Source organism: Chenopodium album, chromosome 11 (genome assembly GCF_948465745.1).
Source record: "Chenopodium album chromosome 11, dcCheAlbu1.1, whole genome shotgun sequence".
In the NCBI taxonomy this organism is placed as follows: domain Eukaryota; kingdom Viridiplantae; phylum Streptophyta; class Magnoliopsida; order Caryophyllales; family Amaranthaceae; genus Chenopodium; species Chenopodium album.
In genome coordinates, this window is record NC_137844.1 from 31,800,538 (window position 1) to 31,805,859 (window position 5,322).

General features: G+C 41.0%; 1 non-coding gene across 1 annotated transcript; it reads left to right on the plus strand.

Moving 5' to 3' along the window:
* Positions 1-2,246: 2,246 nt before the first annotated feature.
* LOC145569685 (small nucleolar RNA R71) lies at positions 2,247-2,352 on the plus strand. Its single transcript, XR_014096241.1, has one exon. It is a non-coding gene; the product is annotated as a small nucleolar RNA R71 (small nucleolar RNA).
* Positions 2,353-5,322: the final 2,970 nt, after the last annotated feature.

Below are 5,322 nucleotides of genomic sequence, written 5' to 3' on the forward strand. Positions count from 1 at the left end.
GGACCAAGAAATGCATACCTCAAGCCCAAAGGTAGAGGTTTCAAGTCTACCTTTGGTGCTCCCTTACCATTGGGGCTCTCTTCTCTTTCTTCAACTTGAAAGAGGTCATGAATGTAAGGAGCCTCTTCTTCCATGCTCGCATCCTTGCACTCCTTCTTGCTTTCCTCAAGCAAATCCTTATAGAATTGTATGTCTTCTTTGTGAGTACCTAACTTTGATTCATTCAATAACACACTTTCAAGAGGATCATTAGTAGCATGCAAGTGGGAGCGAGAAAATTCATTAAGAACGGTATCAAGAACATTTACCCTAAAGCATTCACCACTTGAGGAGGGTTGTTGCATGACATTATTCAAATCAAACTCAATAGAATCATTGTCAATATTCAAGGATATCTTACCCTCCTTCACATCTATGATAGCTCTAGAAGTAGCTAGAAATGGTTTTCCCAAAATTATAGGAATCCTCTCATCCTCATCCATCTCTAGCACATAGAAATCCACGGGGAATGTGAACTTTCCTACCCTAAGGGGAATGTCCTCAACTTTGCCCATGGGGAACTTACGGAACGGTTCGCTAGTTGGAGAGTAATGTTAGTGGGGGAGAGGGTTCCTACACTAAGCTTTTGGTAGACAAAATAGGGCATGAGACTCACACTTGCTCCTAAATCACACAAGGCTTTATCAAATTCAATGCCATTGATAGAACAAGGGATGGAAAAGTTACCCAGATCTTTCAATTTGGTAGGAAGTTTGTTGGAAAGGATTGCACTACAATTGGCGGTCAAACTCACCGTCTCACACTCCCTTCTCCCACTCAAAAGGTCTTTCAAAAATTTGGAATAGTGGGGCATTTGCTTCCTAGCATCAGCAAAAGAGACGGAAATATGCAAATTCTTAATGACTTCCAAAAACTTACCAAATTGGGCATCAAGTTTAGCTCTCACAAATCGTTGTGGAAAGGGTAGCTTCTCCTCTCTAGGTTGGCAATTTAGGGGCAAGGGGGTGACTTCTTTTTCCTTTGGCACCTCAACATTTTTTTCCTTTTCAACACTCAATGGCTCATTGGGTTTTTCACCCTCATTCTCTAACTCCACCTCTTCTTGGGGTTCTTCCTCAACTAAAGGGTTACTCCCTACTACCTTCCCACTCCTAGTTGTCACGGCATACAAAGGTTTTGGGTTGACTCCTTGACTTGGGATGTGAGAAGAAGAAGAAGAAAAAGAAGGGGATGAATTAGATGCAAGTTGAGCAATTTGGGTCTCAAGCATTTTCATGTGAGCATTGGTGCGTTTTTGGGCCTCTTCATGTTTCTTTTGATCCTCCTCACGCATTTTCAAAAGAGCATCTAATTTAGCCATCACGGGATCAATTGGAGGGGCTTCAAGTTGAAGAGGTTGTTGAGGTGGAGGAAGTTGGGGTTGATGGAAACCCGGAGGCCTATTAGTTTGGGCATAGTTAGAAACAAATTGGCCCCTATTGCCTCCGGTGCCTTGGTTAGGAACATTGCTTTGTTGATTATTTCCCATGTTACCTTGATCACCAAAATTTTGATTTTGATGGTCATGGTATCGGGGATTAGGTTATTGGTTTTGATTACCATACCCCCTTTGGTTAGAGTAGCCTCTTCCATTGAAATTGGAAGGGCCTCCCCCACCATGGTATTGGTTATCATAACCACCACTACCTTGGTTCCAACCACAGTTTCCACCTTGATTCCAATTCCCCATTTGATTGGAGTTTGGCCTCAAGTTCCCTACATTTCCCATTCTAGGAGCAAAATTCATAGCATTGACATTTTCCATATTATCATCATGTTCATGGGAAGGGGGTTGAACTTCACAAGCATATACACAATGAGAGATATCATGATCATAGGTTTCACAATTAGAACAAAACATGCATCCTTGGGGCATTGTATTATAAGAAGAGGAGGAGGAAGTATCCATACCATTGCCTCCCTTGGTTGAAGGGGAGGTATTACCATGAGGGTTGGTCATTTTGGAGATTTGGGTAGAAAGGTTGTTGATTGCGTTGGCTTGCTCCAATGCATAAACAGCCTTACTAGAAGTAGCATCCCTTTCTCCTTCATACCAATCATCATTTTTCTTTGCGGCCTCCTCTATAATACACTCCACTTCATGCTCTCCTTTGTTCATGATTGGACCGCCGACCGCGGCGTCTAGGCTTGTTCTTCCTTGAGGTGTGAGACCTCCATAGAAAGTCTGAATGAGTTGATACTTGGGTATCCCATGGTGTGGGCATTGATGTTGAAGCTCTTTGTATCGTTCCCATGCCGCACTTAGAGACTCACCACTCTTTTGGCGAAAACCTTGAATCGAAGACCGAGCCTCAGCGGTCTTCCTATGGTTATAGAACCTCCTCAAGAAAGACGTAGTCACTTGGTCCCATGTTGTAAGAAAATTAGGGGGCACCTCCTTCTCTAGCCATTCTAGACCTCTCCCAATTAATGAAAATGGAAACATTTTGAGGCGAATATATTCTTGAGTCACTCCATTGACCTTTACCGTGTCACAATATTTCTCAAACTCTTTTAAGTGCTCATGAGGACTCTCAAACTTTCCACCCGAGAATTGTTTCCTCTTAATCAAAGCAATCAAATTAGGCTTGATCTCGAAATTGTTGGCTTGAGTAGTAGAAGTTAGGATCCCACTTTGCGCTGTAAAAGCTTCGAGGGCCCTAAGACGACTCAAATGCGTATTATCTCCCATTTTAGAACCTTCTTCACTCTCGAACTTATAGGTTGAGAAAGGGTTGATTTCCGAACTCGATGATGAGTTAGGGCTATCTAATTCTTCACTTGAGGGTGAAGAGGGTGGAGTATCTTCTAATTCTATTACTTCTCTCGTTGGAGTGTGAGAATTTCTACTCCTTGCTCTTGCTTCTCTTCGAAGTAGGGACAAAGACCTCTCTAGCTCTGGATCGATGGGAATCAAAGATCTTGAGCGGGATTCGTCCTCTGTTCATACAACAAAGCTAAGAAGAACGTAAGCACTGACAAGTAACAAAAGTAGCAAACACTAACAAATAAAAGATGAGATAGTCTCAAACAAGCAATGGAATAGCAATGGAAGCCGTCTCCCCGGCAACGACGCTAATTTGATAAAGTAATTATTGTGCCGTCAAACAACTACACCTAAATCAAATACAATTTATAACACTCGACTCAACCTATTACAAATATAGGGCAAGTAGAGGGGTCGAACCACAGGGAGAAATGCATAAACACCGCATTCATTACCTAGAGTCTAAGCTATCTTGGAACAAGAAGTGTGAATAACTAAGAGATTAAACTAAGAACGAAATGGATTAAAATTAATATAACTAAGCACCAAGGGAAAGGGTAGATGTAGATGCCGCTTGATCATGCAATAACAAAGTAGCAAATCAATGGTAAACTAAACATGCATGAATATCGAAGTAAGACCCAATCTAACCGCCTTCCGGGGTTAATCGGTTTCTCCTAACATAGCCTCTATGTTTCCACACTAGAACCATATATTAGAAGGTGCAATCAAAGAACTATCGATAGTAATGAATCTCAACTAAGTCAACTTCTGTTACTTGTTAGCAAAGATTCACCTTTAATCAACTAACAATGCGCACTTGCAAGAAGATCAAAGAATATCAAGCATGCAAAGACTTTAATCACCATTAACATAACCCCAACATTATAAGCATGAACAATTAGCAACTACACCATCCCCACACCCTTGGCTAGGTGACTACTCACAAATCATATTGAAGACAATATCAGTCATCAAATCAATAAGCATCAACATGATTAATAAGCAAAGAAGAAAAATCGAAGCAAATAAGCAAAATAAAAAACAAAGGTAAAGAGAAAGAGTAAGAGATTGCTCATTAATTGAAGATAAAGGTCTACAAAGGATTGAACAAACTCCTTCTTCAAAATCCAAGTTCATCAATGAAGAAACCACACTTTCTCTCTCTACCAATGAAGACTAATAATGTTTTTTCTCTCTAGATTAAGCTAAAATGTTGATAAGATAGATGATCCTACAAACTTGAAATAGGTGGCTATATATATGCATCATAAAAGACGGAAATAAAATGCCTAGGAGAGCCCTCTAGCTAGCAGCCGCGCCCTCTCCAGTCTGGGTACGGAGTTGCTTAACCCAGCAACCCGCGCCCGCGGCCAAAGAAAAGAGATGCTATCTGCTGCTGAAGAGAGGCCGCGGCCAGCAAACTGGGGAATGAAGCCTCGAAGAGCCGCGCTCGCGGCTCCAGGTGCCGCGCCTGCGGGCCATTGAGGAGAGCCCCCTCCTGAGGCGCGGCTCAGCATCTACAGAAAGTTTGAGGTGATTGCATTTACAACGACCCGCGCCCGCAGCCTACAGCTCCGCGCCCGCGACTCTTCTCCTTGCTCTAGTGCCTTCCTTGAGCATCAAATTTCCTTCCCATGCCTCGCCATGCATCCAAGGGTTCATCCGAAAGGGCCAAAAACCTACAAAACAACGAAGAGGCGCTAGAAAAACTAACAAAAAGGAAAAAGAAAGGAAACACGAGAAAAGAAAGGAAAAAGCAAAACTAAGGTAAAAACGCTTAAAGAGGCTCAAACAAGTGCAAATGAGGGGAGAATCCTTAGAGAAAAGGGGTGGAAAAGTGGCATAAATGCCACTCATTAAGGAACTACTCACTAATTATGGTGAAATTTAAAAGCATAACAAAAGAAATCATCAACTCATCATCAACATTATAATCCAAGTATCAACAATCAAAATCAAGCTAAACAATAGAAATTCAACAATATATCAAAATCAAACATAAAATTGCATTGAAAAGTAAGGGATTCTTACAAAATTTTGATCAATGTCAAAGAGGAATGAAGATCTCAATATCACAATCATCAAACACCAAGTTTCTCTCTCTAAAATCTAAGAATAATATCACAAAATCAAGAGCTTCTCTCTCTAAAAATTAATTCTATGATGATCTAATTAATTCTCTATTCTCCTGACTAGGGGAAAACTAGGTCGTTTACTAATCCTCCCTAAGTCAAACTAAATTTATAAACACTTAACAAACCTAAATACGAGTATAGAGGTAAGTCAAGGGTCGAACCCAAAGGAACGGTAATGTTCAAGCACTCTCAATTATGCGCCTAAGCTAGGTCGAAGTCGAAGGTGAAGAAGGAATAATAACAACTAACAAACTAACAATCAAACAAATAAAACACTAGGAATGGGGATCAACAAGCAATCATGATAATTGCAACAACTTGGGAAGATCATGCGAATCAAAGGTTGTGAAGACTAATGATAAGAGCTATCAATTGGAA